The following is a 21,122-nucleotide window of genomic DNA, read 5'->3' as shown; positions in this document are numbered from 1 at the left end:
TCTAGAAGCCATTTAGAATGAATTGCTAGCTGTCTCCTTCTTAAACAGCGCGCCACAGCGGTGGTTGCTAGGCGAAGCTCGCGCCCACACTCAGCCGTGGGAAAAAAATGCAATGCAAATAATAGAACTGTCAAAATAGCGGCTGCAGTAGTGAGAGGTAGAAATACTTATATCTTCTTTTTTCCTTTTTTTAAATAAAGACAAAGTCAGGATGCCAGGAAGAGAATGGTTTTAATTAACCAGAGTTATGACAGGTCAAACTTTCAAAACCGTCAAATTGACTAACCTGGCAGTTCTTCTACTCTGTAACTCTGTGGGCATGCAATCGGTTTGACGCAGTTGTGAAACTTTGGAAGTTCTCCAGCTGGGTTTATGCGTTGGTGGGTGTCGCAATGCATTTCAGCACCAGAACAGTAAAGCGCACAACATTTTCCGTGAAGACTGGCCTACTATGCCATGACGTCTATGGTCATGAAAGTCATTGATTGTGGTGAGATTCCGGAAATGTTGTAGTTAGCGGACCAATCACAGCCTGTGCGAACTCCGTCATCTCGATGAGTAGTTACAATTTCGGGGAGGTGCACATCAGGCTATGCAGAGGGGGTTCGCAATGACGCTGAGGCCTCTGCGTGGATATGGAGTTGTGGATACAGCGTAACATCAGTTGGGCTTTACTCCAGATATTGTCTTCCATTACATATGTCACATTTTGTACATAGCTTGATTATTTCTACTTGCACATTCATGGAATTGTAGACCTTTGTGAGTGTTAAACATGAAACCTTGGTGTAACTGTAAAAGGTAGATTACAGTAAAAACAGATTTTGTGCAGCGTGGCCTCACTTTAAATCTGTCTTTTCATCACACATATATACCGATATTGGGTTGGGGGGGGTGTTCAGGGATGTCATCAATACGGTGGATAAAGTGAATATCTAACGAGCAACAGGAGTCCTTGTTGCTGTCTTTGTTAATAACTCCAGATGGTGTAACCCTGACCAAGTAACAGTGAAGCATTTGCACCCCAGGCACTGAATTCACGGCGGGGCTGCCACTTGAGTTTTCACGTGCCATGATTGCAGTTGTTTATAGTCCACCATCTGCCACTGTGATGTCAACTGCATAATCACTGTGGGGCTTCCACCCCCCTCACAGTAAACAGTGTGGACTTTGGTCATGTCGCCTTCTCTAATGTCTTCACATATTTTACACAAAATGTGGAGCGTGCAACAGCAGAGTTCTCACGCGGGTCGTGGGGTGGGGGAAGGCACTGAAGCATTTCTCACCTTAACTTGGGTGAAGATGGGGTGAGTCAAACCCCCAAGACAAAGCATATGGTTTCAGCTAATAGGGAGCTACAGCAGAGAATACAAAAGTTTAATTTAAAGCCACAGTGTGTCAGATTTAGTGTCATCTAGTGGTGAGGTTACAGATTGCATTATGATGTCACCGGTCACGATTTTGTTTTTACTTCTTCATGCTCACTTGGCTCCTTTTGTAACAAACAACATGCAACCCAGTCTCACAAGGTTTTTTCGTGCTCCTGTCACGAAATGATTCAAATTTTTGTGATTTTTTTTAACTTATTGTTACTAACCCTTCCCCTAACCCTAACCATAGACCCCAAGACCCAAAGATCACAGAGTGTAAAAAATTCATGCTCCTATTATGAAAAATGATGCCGTGAGATATGGTAGCAATATGCCATATTTTCCAGAGTGTAAGTTGCAGGTTGTTTTTTGTTTTTTTTTTTTTACTGGTTTGGGATGTCCTGTGACTTATATACCAAAGAAATCAAAAGTTCAATATATAATATATAATTATGATCAATAATAATTATCATGACTATTTATACAGGACTTTCCCAAGAATCAAAACACTAAAGGAAAAGTCTAATAACAAAAAATAAATATCAACTGGAGCACCGAGAGCAAACCTCTGCCAACACTAGTTTCCAATTCCACAAATTTTTACCTTGGAAAAAATGCTAAAGGTCAAAGGGCTTTTCAATGTTAATATCAAATATCTGCTAAATCCACAATACGGATCACATGCTGATCAAATTTAGCCTATTGATTGAGAGTGCCAGTTTGCACCTCATTGTCACAAATGAGAGTGATTGAATCACTTTTAACTGAGATATAATACAAAATGTACACCAAATGGGCTTTTCAATATTAAATTCGAATATCCACAAAATACACAATCCAGATTACATCCGGATAAAACTTTGTTAGGTGATAGTGCGTGCCAGTCTGTACCTCACTTTCAAATATGAGAGTGATTGGAGCACGTTTGATTAGGATATAATGTAAAATTAACGCCAAATGGGGTTTTCAAAGTTAAATTTAAATGGCCACAAAATCTGTAATCTGAATCATATTAAATCAAATCAAATCAACTTTATTTATATAGCGCCAAATCACAACAAATAGTTGCCCCAAGGCGCTTTATATTGTAAGGCAAGGCCATACAATAATTACGGAAAAACCCCAACGGTCAAAACGACCCCCTGTGAGCAAGCACTTGGCAACAGTGGGAAGGAAAAACTCCCTTTTAACAGGAAGAAACCTCCAGCAGAACCAGGCTCAGGGAGGGGCAGTCTTCTGCTGGGACTGGTTGGGGCTGAGGGAGAGACCCAGGAAAAAGACATGCTGTGGAGGGGAGCAGAGATCAGTCACTAATGATTAAATGCAGAGTGGTGCATACAGAGCAAAAAGAGAAAGAAACACTCAGTGCATCATGGGAACCCCCCAGCAGTCTAAGTCTATAGCAGCATAACTAAGGGATGGTTCAGGGTCACCTGATCCAGCCCTAACTATAAGCTTTAGCAAAAAGGAAAGTTTTAAGCCTAATCTTAAAAGTAGAGAGGGTGTCTGTCTCCCTGATCTGAATTGGGAGCTGGTTCCACAGGAGAGGAGCCTGAAAGCTGAAGGCTCTGCCTCCCATTCTACTCTTACAAACCCTAGGAACTACAAGTAAGCCTGCAGTCTGAGAGCGAAGCGCTCTATTGGTGTGATATGGTACTATGAGGTCCCTAAGATAAGATGGGACCTGATTATTCAAAACCTTATAAGTAAGAAGAAGAATTTTAAATTCTATTCTACAATTAACAGGAAGCCAATGAAGAGAGGCCAATATGGGCGAGATATGCTCTCTCCTTCTAGTCCCCGTCAGTACTCTAGCTGCAGCATTTTGAATTAACTGAAGGCTTTTCAGGGAACTTTTAGGACAACCTGATAATAATGAATTACAATAGTCCAGCCTAGAGGAAATAAATGCATGAATTAGTTTTTCAGCATCACTCTGAGACAAGACCTTTCTAATTTTAGAGATATTGCGCAAATGCAAAAAAGCAGTCCTACATATTTGTTTAATATGCGCATTGAAGGACATATCCTGATCAAAAATGACTCCAAGATTTTTAGTATCTCTAGTATTACTAGAGGTCAGGGTAATGCCATCCAGAGTAAGGATCTGGTTAGACACCATGTTTCTAAGATTTGTTATATTAGATATTAAGAATAGATATTAAGATTACATTTTGTCCACCAGTAAAGGATACCATCCTACATAATGATCTCAAATATGAAAGAAATTTGATCAGACAGAGTTATGAATTTTTGAAATTCATTCAATGTTGAAGATGGGGATTTTCCAATTTTCCAAGATTTTTCCTGACTGTCCTTTCATCTATGATCTTGAATATTGAATCAGTTCTTGCCTGTCAGAATATAAATCTTCAGTAAAAATCTCATAACTATATATGAAAAATTGTGGGTTCCAGGCTGTTCACAAACAGACAGACACACAAACAAACAGGGGCGAAAACATAGCCTCCTCCAACTTCATTGGCGGAGGTGATAATAAAAAAGTACACCTCAAAAAATGAGTCAAATTCCCAAATTAACCCCTTAACGCCCGAATTTATATAGCTGTATATAAAAAAATGTTTTGTGTGTGTTTTTGCCTTTAAGTAGATGGTAAATAATGTTGAGATTATTCATTTCACTTTTGCACAAAAACTAGATAGTAATATTGGGTATTCTGGTAATGACTTTATGTTATAATGTTACAATAATAATGATGGTATGTTGCAAATTTGCGACAACAGGCATACAGGTCAATTTGGTAAGTTGCATATTTGAGTCAGCGATTGTAGCATATATGCGACGATGGGCATTAAGGGGTTAAAGGGGCGAAAAAGGTGCAACCTTCATGAAAATGTAACACATTTCACCCCAACCCCACTGTGGTACCCCAGATTTTGTGATACCATCACAAAATATGTTTGTGATACCGTCACAAACATGTACTTAGTTTCACGATGGTATCGCAAACTACTGTAGTAAATAACTCTTTGTGATGTCATCACATTTTTGCCATGTGATCACGTTGGACTTTTTCCATTTTAAAACAAGTTCAGCCTATACTCTGTACAGTACAGTTCACAAAAATGAGGGGTGTCTAACTTGTTAGCATGCACTAGCAATCAGTAGACAGTAGAGGGGAGCAAGCACAGATGTTCATGACATCGCGATACTGTATCAGCATCGCGATGCCTTGAACGTATAAAGTGCTCATTCTCAGCATATTGTTTCATCATTCTAATCCAATTACATTTTTTCCGTGAATCTCATTGGTTAAATGTGTGAGATTTAAGACCATATAATATGGGGTAACGGTGGCAAAATATTCTAACATTTCACATTTTGGATGTATTACTCCGCGCCCTGACCGGTGTTCTGATGAGGTGCCATTTTGTCAAATATCATTCCTGTCCTCCGCGCAATACGCAGTTGTGTGGAGGATGCAACTGCGCATGCATGCGCAGTATTCCTGGGACACAGAACTGTCGATTTATGCAACAAGATGCACAATTTGACAGAACATTGGCCGCGCGTGCTGCTAGCTGTTAGCTGAGCACGAGAGAAAGTCGCGCACTGATGACAATGCAGAAATGGGTGAATTTAAGCTACCATACAAAAGTATCGATGTGGATTCTGATACAGAATTACCATTTCACATTTGATGGATCTGATGGATTTTCCCGTTTGATGGATTACTCCGCGTCCTGACTGCTGTTGGAGCAACGCTGCCTCGGCTCAACACTAAGCATCGCCGCATGAATTACCTACAGAAAAATAAACTGTGAAAATGATGGAATTGAATTTGAATGGGAATAACCCCCTTGTGTCTAATGATTAGTGGATGTTCATGCTGTTATAAGGTCACAAATAGCCGTTTTACAAAAAATCGTAAAGCTCAATTTGCAAGCATATAACCAACATAAATGTCTGTAAATCATCAGACACAACAGGCTTATTCCCTAATTGTAAGTACTTACACATGGATATACAGATGGTCATGAATGCTATATTACATTTTTGTTAACAGTCGCCCCTAAATCCTACACACAGTAGCTTTAAGGGTGTTGAGGAGGTTCTTACTGTGATCTGTTCCTGGGGATTATCGTGAAGTCTGTCTCATTGCATTACAGAATAAATGTGTTTCAGTGACAGCAGGAGGAGAGGATAAAAAAAAAGCATGTAACAAGGTATCGAATGTTTCCAAGAGGGTGTTTGTTACGACCTCTGGGCAGTAAAAATGAAGCTGAAAAAGAGGATAAGAAAAGCCAAGCCACTGCTACAGGGCAAAGACAAGAACAGATACAATACACTGTAGCCAGACTTTAGAGTGGGCATCCTGCACTCACACTGTGCCGCCTCTGTTCCATCCCTGAATGTTTTCTCATACATGAGAAAATTCACTTTGGATTCATTTGTGAGTGCTTGAATTTGCTGCATGCTTTGATTTGCATTTGTACTGTGTGTATTGCTGCTTCTTGGTTGCCTTCTTTTACGTATGCAAGGTTGTGCTTTTCTTTCTCTCTCTGTCTCTGTTTCTCTCTCTCGTTCTCTCTCCCCTGTGGTGTCATCCCTAACTAAAGCCGTATTGATCACACCTGCATTAATTTGACTGATTAGGGCTGTGGCATTACTGATCACAGTTATTGGAGTGCGCTGACCAACAACTGTACAAGGCAGAGATGGAGTTGCAGCATCAGAGGTTCTTCCCACGGTGGGAGTTGGATTATTTCATGCTGGGGCAAAAAATTTAATTTGAATTTTTTATTACCTCCGCCAACGAGGTTGGAGGGGGTTGTGTTTTCCCCTCTGTCTGTTTGTTTGTCTGTTTGTCTGTTTGTGAGCAGCCTGGAGCCCACACTTTTTCATACATCTTTATGAAAATTTTACTGATGATTCATATCCTGATGGGGAAGAACTGATTCAGTTTTCAAGGTCAAAGGTCAAAGTCAGGAAAAATATTGGAAAAATTCATAACTGTCAAAAAAGATCCCATTTCTGTCATATCTGAAAACATTATGTAGGATGGAATCCTTTATCGCCTGACAAAGTTTGATCCGGATCTGATCCAGATTACAGATTTTGTGCCCATTTAAATTTAACATTGAAACCCCATTTCATATATATTTATATTGAATCTTAATCAAACATGCCCCAATCACTGTCATATTTGAAAGTGATGTGCAGGCTGGCACTCACTATGGCCTGACAAAGTTTGATCCAGTTCTGATCCGCATTGTGGATTTTGTGGACTTTTGAATATTAAAAAGCCCATTTGGTGTATACATTTTGCATTATATCTCAATTAAAAGTGCCTCAGTCTCTCTCAGTTCTCTGTTATGGATTTAGCTACACCACCAAAATTGGTTGGAGGTTCCAATTTTATACCTGCTTGTCTATCATCCAATTATCAGTCAGAAACCAAGTGGCAAAAAGCAATGACAAATTGTACATAGCAGAGAAAACCAATATCTGTGAAAATTATCTGGAAAAAAGAATTCAGAAACTGAAAAAGTTGAAAAAACCTGGCAATACCACAAAAACTTTGATTCAAGTGCATGAACTAAATCCATCCCCCTGCCATTTGATCAGATCTAATTCATCTTATGAAACGACACTTCGACCTTTGACACTTCAACACTTTGACCTTGAAATCTATCCATCAGTCATTGGGCAAACGGGCAAATGCCAGACGGTTGCCATCACAATGCCAACACACATAGACAGACAAGCACATTAACAGTCTCACTCACACCTACAGCCAATTTAGAGTCATAACTGGTGATTCAACAAACAAAAATTGCACCACGCACAGTTTTTCCCATCACAGTCAGCTACAGACGTCTATAACTCCTTTAGAGTTGTTATGGTTGTCTTGGTGTCTTCTCTCACTAGGTTCTTTCTTCTTACACAGTCACTCAGTTTTTGAGAATTGCCAACTCCAGACATATTTACCATACAGTACCATGCTGTTTGCATTTCTTCTTCTTCTTTGTCTTTCAGCTGTTCCCGTTAGGGGTCGCCACAGCAGATCAATCGTTTCCATCTCACCCTGTCCTCTGTATCTTACTCTGTCACACCAACCACCTGCATGTCCTCTCTCAGCACATCCATGAACCTCCTCTTTGGTCTCCCTCTTCTCCTCCTGCCTGGTGGCTCCATCCTCAGCATCCTTCTCCCTATATACCCTGGATCCCTCCTCTGCACATGTCCACACCATCTCAATCTCGCCTCTCTGTCTCCAAACCGTCCCACCTGAGCTGTCCCTGTGATATGTTCATTCCTAATCTTGTCTATTCTTGTCACTGCCAAAGAGAATCTCAACATCTTCAGCTCTGCCACCTCCAGCTCTGCCTCCTGTCTTTTTGTTAGTGCCACTGTCTCTAAACCATACAACATAGCTGGTCTCACTACTGTTTTGTAAACTTTCCCCTTCACTCTTGCTGATATTCTTCGGTCACAAATCACTCCTGCCACCTTTCTCCACCCACTCCACCCTGCCTGCACTCTCTTCTTCACCTCTCTACCACACTCTCCATTACTTTGAACAGTTGACCCCAAATATTTAAACGCATCTACTTTCACCACTTCTACTCCTTGTAACTGCACTATTCCACTGGGCTCCCTCTCATTCACACACATGTACTCAGTCTTGCTTCTACTGACTTGCATTCCCTTCTCTCCAAGCTATCTCCACTTCTCCAGACTAGACTCAACTTGCTCTCTACTCTCACTACAGATCACAATGTCATCTGCAAACATCATAGTCCATGGGGACTCCTGTCTGATCTCATCCGTCAACCTGTCCATCACCACTGCAAACAAGAAAGGACTCAGACCTGATCCTTGGTGTAATCCCACCTCCACCTTGAATGAGTCAGTCATTCCGACTGCGCATCTCACCGCTGTAACACTATTCTTGTGCATGTCCTGCACTACCCTAACATACTTCTCTGCCACTCAAGACTTCCTCATACAATACCACAACTCTTCTCTTGGCACCCTATCATAAGCTTTTTCTAATTCTACAAACAACAATGTAACTCTTTTCTGTCCTTCTCTGTACTTTTCCAAACAGTATTCTCAGAGCAAACATTTCATCTGTAGTACTCTTTCTCGGCATGAAACATATTGCTGCTCACAGATTTTCACCTGTTTTCTAAGCCTAGCTTCTACTACTCTTTCCCATAACTTCATGCTGTGGCTGATCAGCTTTATGCCTCTGTAGTTACTGCAGTTTGTAGTTAATGTAGTGTTAATGCTGTAGTTAATGCTGTTTGCATTTCTTAATGGTTGATATAAATAAAGTCCAAACATATTCAGTGACTAGGAAATGTTCATGTAATCATCCCTTGACTTACCTAAAGATAAGATAAGACAAGATAAGATAAACTTTATTGATCCCACAGTGGAGAAAATCACACAGCAGCAAGAGTCATACGAGGTCTGTCAATAAAGTATAGGTCCTTTTTATTTTTTTCAAAAACTATATGGATTTCATTCATATGTTTTTACGTCAGACATGCTTGAACCCTCGTGCGCATGCATGAGTTTTTCCACGCCTGTCGGTGACGTCATTCGCCTGTGAGCACTCCTTGTGGGAGGAGTCGTCCAGCCCCTCATCAGAATTCCTTTGTCTGAGAAGTTGCTGAGAGACTGGCGCTTTGTTTGATCAAAATTTTTTCTAAACCTGTGAGACACATCGAAGTGGACACGGTTCGAAAAATTAAGCTGGTTTTCGGTGAAAATTTTAACGGCTGATGAGAGATTTTGAGGTGATACTGTCGCTTTAAGGACTTTACACGGTGCGAGACGTCGCGCAGCGCTCTCAGGCGCCGTCGTCAGCCTGTTTCAAGCTGAAAACCTCCGCATTTCAGGCTCTATTGATCCAGGACGTCGTGAGAGAACAGAGAAGTTTCAGAAGAAGTCGGTTTCAGCATTTTATCCGGATATTCCACTGTTAAAGGAGATTTTTTTAATGAAAGACGTGCGGACTTTCATTAAAAAAATCGGGACGCAGCCGGGACGCAGCCGGGACGCAGCCGGCGCGGTGCGGCGGCACAGGAAAAACACCTCCGTGTTGATAACCATTTGTAAAATCCAGGCGGCTTTTGATGGCTTTCAGTGGAGTGAGTATATGAGAAATTGTTTAACAGCTGGACATGATCCAACTGTCCTTAAGGCTTCCACCGTCCGCACGTCTTTCATATAAAAAAAAATCTCCTTTACAGTGGATATATCCGGATAAAATGCTGAAACCGACTTCTTCTGAAACTTCTCTGTTTCTCTCACGACGTCCTGGATCAATAGAGCCTGAAATGTGGAGGTTTTCAGCTTGAAACAGGCTGACGACGGCGCTGGGACCGCTGCGCGACATCTCGCACCATGGGAAGTCCTTAAAAGCGACAGTATCACCTCAAAATCTCTCATCAGCCTTTAAAATTTTCACTGAAAACCAGCTTAATTTTCGAACCGTGTCCACTTCGATGTGTCTCACAGGTTTAGAAAAAGTTTTGATCAAACAAAGCGCAGTCTCTCAGCAACTTCTCAGACAAAGGAATTCCGACGAGGGGCTGGACGACTCCTCCCACAAGGAGTGTCACAGGCGAATGACGTCACCGACAGGCATGGAAAACTCACACTGCGCACGAGGGTTTCAAGCATGTCTGACGTAAAACATATGAATGAAATCCATATAGTTTTTGAAAAAAATAAAAAGGACCTATACTTTATTGACAGACCTCGTACAGTAGTAAGTAAGTAAGTAACTAAGTAAGTAAGTAAAGGTTATTTATATAGCACCTTTCAAGATAAAATCACAAAGTGCTTCACATAAGAACAAAGAAATTAAAAACATCAGAACAGATAAAACTAGCTAAAAACCCAAGTTATACAATGCGTCCCTTAAGTTTCACTTTAAACATTTGTTTGAGCCCCAAAGGCAATGCATTCCACTTCTTAAGAGCCACCACCTCGAAAGCACACTCTCTCCTGGTCTTCAATCTTGTCCTCGGCACAACCAACAGGCCCAGATTCGAAGATCTCAGAGGTCTGCTTGTCACATATGGATGTATAGTAGTAGCTCGCTGATATAAGGTGACATTTGAAAGTGCAGCGCTCTAAAAGTCAGGACCAAAATTTTAAACTGAAGTATAAAGTGGATGGGTAGCCAATGCAAAGTGGAAAGAACCGGCATTACATGTGACCTCTTTGATGACCCTGTAAGAATTCTTGCAGCCACATTCTGGACCATTTGTAAGGAGTCCTGCGAGTACTTGCTAAGGCTAAAAAACAGGGAGTTACAGTAATCCAGACGTGATCAGACAAACACATGAATGATCATCTCCATCTCTGCCCTAGACAAAATCCTGAACAAACAGGTAGATGAACAAAAACAAGATTGTGCCAGGCGGGTAACATACACATCAAAATTGAGAGACTGATCAAACATAACACCTCAATTCCTGACTGCTAAGCTAACAAAAGGGGCCAGAGAACCAAGGTTCCCAACCACAGTGGGAACAAACACGTCAGGGGCACAAACAAGGACCTCAGTTTTTATGGTGTTAAGGAACAAGCAGTGGTGGGCACAGATAACCAAAAAATTAACTTCGATAACAGATAAACAGATAACTAAAAAGTTATCTTCGATAAAGATAAAACAATAAACCACCCAAAAATGTATCGGAAGTTACAGATAACCGATAACAGATAAATTCCAATATTATCTCTGGCACATTTACAACTACTAGCAAAACAAATTTAATAGCTTCTAATAATACTAAAAATAACAACAGACCCAAACAATAAGACCATACTTTTTTCTTTCAACAGTCTGCCCCTGCTGGAAGCTCTTGTTTACTACAGCGCTCTGAACACAGACAGAGGCACCCCAAGACCCAAACAATGAGACCACACTTTTTTCTTTCAACATTCGGCCCCTGCTGGAAGCTCTTGTTTATTACAGCCCTCCCAACACAGAGGCACTCAGAGCAGCCGTAAAGCCAGCTTTCTATCAATGACAAAGCTCCGGTCATGCGAAGGTCTTGAAAAATAAAGTCATATTGAGTTATGGTGTTGATTTATAAATAAAATTAATACCGATAGAATAACTCCATTAATGTCAATTCTGTCATTTGTACAAAGTTAAAATATAACATATATATTTTAATGTTGAATAATGCACTAATTCTGACATTTTGTAACAAAGAGACAGATCGCAAAGGATTCAGGGTAAACGTGCCTCTGCTAAACACTGATTGGTTCAGTCATTCATTATGTAAACCAACACGCTAATGTGACGTCTGTCGTGTGTTGGTGTTTAAATGTGCTTTTGTAAAATATTCCATTTTTTTATTTGTAAAAACAGGCATTTTTACGGAGCCCTGGAAGTGTCATCGCAAATTTTTTTGCATGTGGAGAGAATGTGCGCATGTTTGCGCACATTCTCTCCACATTCTCTCTTTACAACATTCATTTGATGTTGTAAAACGTGCTTTACAGTGTGCAAGATGATTTTTCATGCAGGAATTTTTTGGACCAAGTTTCAGGTTAATCGTGTGTCCTGCATCATGTAGTGTTCACGGAGTATCAAGCTGCGGTCAACATCTGACGACCACCTCTTGATCGCCGATCGTATGGTCGAATGAGAATCAAACCTGTTTGATATATTATTGTGGTCAGCCGTTGTGAGGTTATCCTGCTGCTGAAAGCTACAAGCAGCATCCAACCATTTGCACTGTGCCTGTGTGCAAACACTGCAGAGCTGTCTTGTAATAATGTTGTAATTATTATTATATTATTATTAGTAGTAGTAGTAGTATTATTATTTGCAGTTGTTTTGTTTTTAAACTTCATTTGTAAAAAAAAAAAAAGCCATTTGCAAAGCAAAAAAGTTGATTTAAAAGCTATAACTATGCGTCTGTTACAAAACTTTTAACAGGTGGGTGCTGAACTAATTTTAAAAATGCTTGTCGCTGTTCAGCTTTGTTTATTTTGTTTATCGGTTTAAAAATTATCGGATAAAAATTAATCGGAAGATAATTGGTTCGATAATGGTTTTTAAAGTTATCTAAAAAGATAATCCGATACTGAAAACATTATCTTCTATAATTATCTGTTATCGAATTATCGGAAGTGTGCCCACCACTGGGAACAAGTAGTTACCCGCCATCCAGCCACCAATAACCTCAACACAGCTCTGAAGAGCAGAAACTCTAGAAACAGTTTGAGGAGTGAATGAAATATATAGCTGGATGTCATCTGCATAACCATGGTAAGAAACCTCTTTAAAAGAGCTGAGGACATGACCAAGAGGGAGCAAATATAGAGAAGATAATATAGGTCCCAGAACAGAGCCTTGAGGCACGCCATAGGATAACATGGCAGAGGAGGACATAAATTAGCAGTAGCAACAGTGAAAGTCTTTTCAAAAGATAAGACAAAAACCATCCCAGGGCAGACCCAAATGCCTACCCAAGTCCTTAATCTCTCAATTAAAACCCCATGATCAACCATATCAAAAGCTCCAGAGAGATCCAAAAGCACAAGTATGGAATATTCACCTGCATCTCTGCACATTAAAATATTGTTTGAAACTCTTTGAAGGGGCAGTTTCTACTGAGTGCAAGTGATAGGACCCAGATTGGAATTTATCCAAATATTATCTTCAGTTAAAACCTCATGAGCTGTTTGGCCACCACTTTTTCTTAAACATTAGAAACAAAAGGCCGTTTTGTTAGTCTAAAATTTTGAAGGACTGAAGGGTCCAGCATGAGGTTTATTTAAAAGAGAGTGAATAAGTGCCTGTTTAAAATATTGGGGGACGGAGCCAGAAGCAGTGACCTGTTGATTTTTGCTAAAATAGCCGAGCTGATAGAATGGAAGACCTTTTTAAACAGGGAGGCAGGGACGATATCAAGTGGACAGGAGGAAGCTCTCATCCTGTCAACCAGAGCAGTGAGCTCTTTCAATGATATTCAAATCAAATCAAATCAATTTTATTTATATAGCGCCAAATCACAACAAACAGTTGCCCCAAGGCGTGATATTGGTGTGAAACTATCTAGTACTGACAGCCGGGTAAAATTTGGCACAGGAAGACAGAGGGAGGGATTGATGTTTGCCCTGATATCATGAATTTTACTCATATAAAAAGGACAAAAAATTACCAGTCTTCATTCGATTGAATAATAGCAGCAGGAGATGCAAGTGTAACAATATCTCTGATTGTATCAAACAAAATTGCCCAGTTCCATTCTGTGTGGCGTTTCTTTGTTCTTGTATGCTTATACTCCTTTAAGGCCAATGACTAAGGTAGCATCTGCAGACCTACAGTACCACTGGTCCCGGGGTGTCAGAGTACTGCTCCCTTTCCAACATGTCTGCAAATGGGAAATTGCAAGGTCCAGCTCAGACAAAATTATGAACACAAGGTCTGGTTGGATTTTTTTTTTTTTTTTTTTTGCTGGAAAACTCATGCAGAAACGCATTTCTCAGATTTATCCAACTTAATGTCACAACTACCCCAGCAGAGTCATCCATCACAGCTGTTGAGACAGCAATATTATGAATGCTATTACTCACGTTAAACGATTTGCTTTTCTATGTGATGTGTTGTTTCCACATTACTTTTTACAAAGACATCTGCAACAATTGCTATTGTCATTAGGTCAAAAATGGAAATACTCTTCTGTGAGCCATTTTCTATCTTGCTCACCTACAACAATCAGCTGTCATATCTTTGTAAAGACAACAACAAAGGACATCCATATTGTTTTCCAAGTTGATCGAGTCAGCACACACTTTTCGGAACGCAGATGTTCCCAATTTGGATTTTCCAAGCTTGCCGTCATCTTAGATGCAGCACATTCCAAATGGTTGGCTTATAGTTTGGTTAGTTAGGTTAGTTATGATGGGTTAAATGCAAATGACTAATTTTATTGGAGCTATGTGTGTTGGGAAAGTGTAGTGACACGGACCCACAACAGGGGGCGTAAATGAACGGACAATGAAAGAGTCGAATATGAACACTTTACTGTTGTGAATGAGCACAACCACAATACAGAGGAATGTGAAATTTTGCAAACAGTCAATCACAAGGGTGACGTGTGGGCAGGCTCGAGGATAGAAGACATCTGTCCTGAGAAGAACCGGAACCACACGATTTCCTCCGCCACCGAACCCGGAGAATACTGGAGCCGCCAAGTCCCGAGTCCCCAGGTGGCCACCGTCTCCGAATGTCGGATCTGGTACTGCTGGCAAGAAGCAGAAACAACAAGATGTGGGTGTGTGCACACCCAGTAACAGCAATGGTGGAGATTCCACCTCCACCTCTCATCCACACTCGTGCAGCTCCTGTCACACAGCACTTATCTGGTGGGGTGTAAAGCGAAGCTGTCGCCGGTCACGCCAATCTCCAGATAGTGCACTCCACAGGAAAAAACAGCTGCAAAAACTGAGTTTACTAGACACAGTTATTTATACGGCTGAGATCATTACCTTCACAGGTCGATGATATCTCGGCAACGAGGTGAAGATGACGTCCGGGTTTTATGGAGTAGCATGATGAAGTGTTGATGGGTGACAGCTGTCATGAGATGATGAGTGACAGCTGTCACCCCCAGCTGTGTCCGTGGTGGCAGCGCCCTCTCGTGCCTGAAGCCCGCACTCCAGGCAGGGCGCCATCTGGTGGTGGTGGGCCAGCAGTACCTCCTCTTCAGGCGGCCCACACAACAATGTGCAGTGATATAATAGAGTTCTGTTCTTTTCTAAGCCTTGCAAAGTGTTGTTGAAGAGACTTGATCATGTCAATGTTGTTTCAACTTACTTAAGTCTCTGCAAGTGTAATTTTAACTCTGTAGAGGAGTTGAGTGAGAAATGAGAAATAAGGAAAAATAACTTCTTGTAGAGCATGTTGTGAGTGTACGTGGTGATACTGTGGCAATGCTGCCATTTCTTACTAACTTAAAGGCTGTGGGTTAAAAGCCAACTTGATGCCTTTTGTACATGATTCCCATAGACAATGCTCAATACAACAACAATTTTTAAATTAAAACTTAAATTAAAATTCAAACTGTGAAAGTACTGTTTATAGCTTTAACAAATATACCATTGGGAGTTAAAAATGTGAGTGTTGAATGTTTAACTTTCACTCAGACATATTTACCCTAACTTTTAAGATTAATATAATTTTGTTACATGACAAATACCCATTTACTTTTTAGGTAATTTTAATACAAACCTACCAAATAAACCTTACATGATGCATATTCATTACTGTAATAAATCCTATTTATTTGAAATGCATAATCCTCAGCTTTATGTATTTTGTATTAATAATAAAGCTGAGGATTATGCATTTCAAATAAATAGGATTTATTGCAGTAAACAATATGCATCATGTAAGGTTTATTTGGTTGGTTTGTATTAAAACTATCTAAAAAAAAAAAAGTAAATGGGAATTTGTCATGTAATAAAATTACATAAATCTTAAAAGTTAGGGTTAAATATTTCTGTGAGTGTTGGATTATCCCTGAAAGAGTAAGGTTACAGATAGAAATACTCAAAACATTTAAAATGTTATTGGACTTTTTGCTGTGTAATTCCTGCCAAATTTCATTTCTGATGTAAAGTAGAGCTACCAAAAGTTTGAGCAGTTTTGTGGTGCAGGACACTCGATACACGTGTATCCAACTTGTGGTGGCCAGGTATAGAAAACTAAGTAGGTGTTCAGGGAAACGTCAGTCTCAAAGCTCTACTGTACACCGGTACAAGTGGGCAGCAACAATGAAAACACTATTGACATGTTTGCCATCAGACACAAGACTAACAAAGATAAATAGAGATGGTCCCATCTGTGAGGAAGAGGATCGATTAGATCCTTCAACTCTGACTTCTAAGTTATTTGAAGTGGGAGAAAAAAAAGCATCAACAGACTGAAGATACAAACTTAGTATCAGTAACTTTTGTGTATAAATCTTTTCAGATTAAAGCAAAACTTCAGCTAGTAAAGCCCAGCGGATAATGGGAGTAATCCTCATGATAAATGTTATCACCTTACCAGGTTTTATAGTGGTGTATATTGGAATATCTTACAACGAAACAAATGAAGCAAGATTGTAAATCAACTGCTGTGCAGCCTGACTTCACTAATTACTGAAATAGGTTAGGTCAAGAAGCAAGCGCTAGCACCACGCATTTCCACATCATGACAATATAGAACCACCTTGTGTTCCAAATGGCAGCCAACCATGCAGATATCCAGTTCATCCCTACTAAGAACCATGTACTGCCAGAGCCAGGGGATACATGAATATCTCCTTGGCTATCTCCAATTTCTGGGGTCCTCAACACTGGATCATGCCCAGAGAAACTTGCCACATGGCTAAAATGGTGTATGTTCCCTCACAATGCAATTGGTATTCTTCATCTAAGTATCCATAAGTAACTGTTTGACATAAAGACATTCTGGCAATACCCAAGGATCCTAGTATGAAATAGATCTCGTGGTTTTCTTGAGTCACTGATAAGTGTCCAAGTCTCTTACGTGTATTATGAAAATACTACTTCAAGTAATTGATGGTAGATTGACATTGATACTGTTGTGACTGGGTACTGCAGCAGAAAAACAAAGAATTGCATTTTTATCAAATCCTTGTTGTCTTCATAGCAGGTGGCATTATATGTAATTACGTACGCCAAGTATGCAATAAAATCATCGGTGTTCATTTAATTGTCTGGCTGGCAGTTAGCAGGATTATTTCAAAAATACTTCACAGGTTTTGATGAAATTTTCACCACCGGCATAGAAGAACCCATTAAATTTTGCCAGTGATCCGGAGCCGGATCCAAATCCAGATTCTGGATCAAATTTTACTTTATACAGGCTTTGAAGGATTAGTTTTAGCAGGATTACGTCAAAACTACTGAATGGATTTTGACAAAATTTTCATCACAGATAGATAGTAGGCCATAGAAGAACCCATTAAATTTTGCCAGTGATTCGGAGTGGATCCAAATCCGGATTCTGGATCAAATTTTACTTTATATAGGCTTTGAAGGATTAGTTTTAGCAGGATTATGTCAAAACTACTGCACAGATTTTGACAAAATTTTCATCACAGATAGATATTAGGCCATAGAAGAACCCATTAAATTTTGGCAGTGATCCGGAGCCGGATCCAAATCCAAATTCTGGATCAAATTTTACTTTATATATAGGTTTTGAAGGATTAGTTTTAGCAGGATTATGTCAAAACTACTGCACAGATTTTGACAAAATTTTCATCACAGATAGATATCAGGCCATAGAAGAACCCATTAAATTTTGCCAGTGATCCGGAGCCAGATCCAAATCCGGATTCTGGATCAAATTTTACTTTATATAGGCTTTAATGGATAACGTTTAGCAGGATTACGGCAAAACTACTGCATGGATTTTGACGAAATTTTCACCACAGATAGATATTAGGCAATAGAAGAACCCATTAAATTTTGCTGGTGATCTGGAGCTGGATCCAGATCCAGATTCTGAATCAAGTTTTACTTTATATAGGCTTTGAAGGATTAGTTTAGCAGGATTACGTCAAAACTAGTGCATGGATTTTGACTAAATTTTCACCACAGATAGATATTAGGCCATAGAAGAACCCATTCAATTTTGAAGGTCATCCGGATCTGAATCCAGATTCTTGATCAAGATTTCACTTTATATACACTTTGAAGGATTATGTTAAAACTACTTCACAGATTCACACTAGGGGCATGGAAGACTCCACTGAATTTTGGAAGTGATCCAGATCTAGATCCCGATTCTGGAACAAGATTTCACTTTATTTCAACTTATTGTCAGTAGTATCCTGGCAGCATGCATCCTACATTCATTTTCTGTGCTAAAACATGAATGAATTAAGCTAATGTCAGCATTTGCAAGCAGTATCTAAATTATGAAGAATTTCACTTAAAGATATTAAAGCAGTAGATTTCAGATCACAGAGCTCTCGGGCAAACGCGAATGGAACTAAGAACTTCTATGGTGGATCGAAACCCATTTGTAGCCACTAAGATGACTAAAAATAATGCAGTAATGCTAGTATTATTCTTAGAGAAACACACCCATTTTAGATCTAATGAATTCCATTACACTTTTATATTAATGTCTCAGTGAATGCTCCATTCTGAATGGCTTTGGGGTTGTTGATTAATTTCAGATAGGGGCATACAGCTTTGATGGAGTGGACTTATCACTGCTTTATATTAATGTATTATAATGATGTAAGTATGCCAAGAAGCTAACAGGATGAACATTGATGGATCCAGAAAATAATTATGCCGAGCAAATGTCTTGCAGTAAGACAGAAAAGCTTTAGGGTTCATTTAAGGGCAAACACATTTTCAATATCTCCTTGTTAAACATGAAGTCATATTACAAAAGGCACATCACCTACCTTTGTGGCTGATATTTTGTAAAGTGTCACCAAGATCTGGCAGGGCAAAGTTATTTCACCACTTTGAGAAGTTAAATGGAATTACTTATTTTTATGAATCATTGTGTTTAATATAGCCATTGAAAAGGTATGAAATGAACAACATGTCAAACAAGAATAATGATATTTTCAAAGTTGCTTTCACATGAACAATACTATTTGGCAAGATTAGATTAGAGATTAGACTAGACAGAACTTTATTGATCCCTTGGTAAGACTCCCTCAGGGAAATTGAGATTCCAGCAGCATTGTATAGCAGCACACAGGTTAAGAAGCACACAGAGTATCAAAGGTGGAAAAAAAAGAAACACAGTTTGCAAATATAAATATGTGCAATTTATATAATAGTTTGAAGTCTGTTCCTAAGATACATTTTTCTGAGCAGTTACACTTCAGACAAGCACCAACATTTGCATAATAGCCAATAAGTTCAGACTGAAACTCAGTGGGAAAAGCCTGGATAAGGACAGTTAAAGGAAAATCCACAAAATGTCACTCTTCTAAGAATTCCTTGTTTTTCTCAAAAAAGTGACAAATGTCAAGAAAAGTACATGCTTCACGTTCTGCCTAGATACTACCATGCTACAACAATATTTCTGCATCACAAAACAGACACATATTCACATTCATTGCCATGAGCAGCCATATTTATATCCCTCACAAACAAAAACCCAATTTGGGGCTTTTGCTGGGGGCTGCATATAGGAATCGAGTTGTCCGTTTGTTTATCCATCTGTCTGTTTGTTCACTGCTGCTCTATAAAACAATTTCCCTACTCTCTTCATGGGAAACAGTTTGGGCTTGAGGCAACCTTATTGTGATTTGGCACTATATAAATGAAAATAAATTGAAATTGAAATTGGGCTACATTTGAGCATTTGAGCACAGCATTATCTACAAAACCATTTATCAATAATCAGCAAAACGTTTTAATCCTTGCATGGTTTTGGAAACCAGAGGCTTAGGTGCTTTTGTTGGTGAGGAAGGTTTACTGACCTTGACTTTGCCGACGATGCTGTCATCTTTGTGGAATCAATGGATATCCTGTTGGCCACACGAGCAAAGCTGAGTGAGGAATCAAAGTGTTTAGTTTTGCATTTATCCTGAATCAAAACTAACATCTAGTCTTTGAATGATTTCATGGAGAGATATTTGATTATCTCAGCAGTGACATTTGTGTGTCTGGCTCCAGTGTTGGCAGCCTTTGACATGGAGAGACACCTGATGCAGAATTCTCTGCAGGAGAATGAAGGTCCATGATTTTAGGGTCCTGATGGTTTCTGTCTTACTGTACGAGACTTGAACACTAACCAGTGACTTAAGGCAGCGACTGGACATCTTTGGAACTCTGTATGTTTGGAGGATGCGTCGGTATTGACATCACAGTGGTTTAGTGGTTAGTACTGTTGCCTGACAGCAAGAAGGTCCTGGGATTGATTCCCAGCTGGTACTTTCTGTGTGGAATTTGCATGTTTGGTTAGGTGAAAAGACCCTAGGTGTGCGTGCGAGTCTGAATGTGTTTGCCTCCCTACATGTGGCCCTGTGATGGACTGGCATCCTGTCCAGGGTGTACCCCCAACTCTCACCCTATGACTGCTGGGAGCCTTGATTTCAGTAGGCGGATATAGAAAATGAATGCTTCGGTACTACTGGGATAACTTTGTGTCAAATGAGTGGTTACTTAGAGAGACAGATGAGAAGTAACATTTGCAATGTCTGGTAACATCAGCTATGACATTTTGGCAAAGTGGTGCATTTCTCTGTGCATGATCCAGCACATATGATCTTCAGTGTTGCAGACCTCAGCAGGTGGACAAGGCCAAGATGATGTCCACAGTTCACCTGCCTGTGGTAAGTGGATGGTTATTTTTGACAAGTGGGGATGGATCAGCTATCTGCCTGGATGGTTGCCGTTCGTTGGTGTGGTGAATGTGGCAACTCAAGACACCAGTGGATGCTCCCAGAAATGAATTGATTTGAACATGTAAAGTGCATAAACAGATGACAATAAATCAGTATTTGTTGTGCCAACTCTTTGGTTTTGAGACAATAATAATTCAGAGGCACACCTGCAGAGTCAATTATTTTGTTGGCATTTAATCCAGTAGATAATTAAACAATTATACCAAACAGATGGTAATAAGCAGCAATATGACATGTAGGTGAAAAAAACAATCATTAACGAAAAGAGACATATGAATTTTAAGGCAGGCAGGTGTTTCTGTATGAGCTGTCGAAGCACAATAGCAGAAGCATATAAACAGGTAAC

General features: G+C 39.8%; 1 long non-coding RNA gene across 1 annotated transcript; it reads right to left on the bottom strand.

Moving 5' to 3' along the window:
* Positions 1-2,890: 2,890 nt before the first annotated feature.
* LOC117528365 lies at positions 2,891-20,439 on the bottom strand. The gene is made up of 4 exons (XR_004565747.1): positions 20,345-20,439; positions 9,540-9,543; positions 7,015-7,022; positions 2,891-2,901 (listed from the first exon to the last, which is right to left on the bottom strand). It is a non-coding gene; the product is annotated as an uncharacterized LOC117528365 (long non-coding RNA).
* Between the last annotated feature and the right edge of the window lie 683 nt (positions 20,440-21,122).

This window comes from Thalassophryne amazonica, chromosome 16 (genome assembly GCF_902500255.1).
Source record: "Thalassophryne amazonica chromosome 16, fThaAma1.1, whole genome shotgun sequence".
NCBI classification, from domain to species: Eukaryota; Metazoa; Chordata; class Actinopteri; order Batrachoidiformes; family Batrachoididae; genus Thalassophryne; species Thalassophryne amazonica.
The sequence above is the reverse complement of the archived record's forward strand: the minus strand, read 5'-3'. Positions and strand labels throughout refer to the sequence as shown.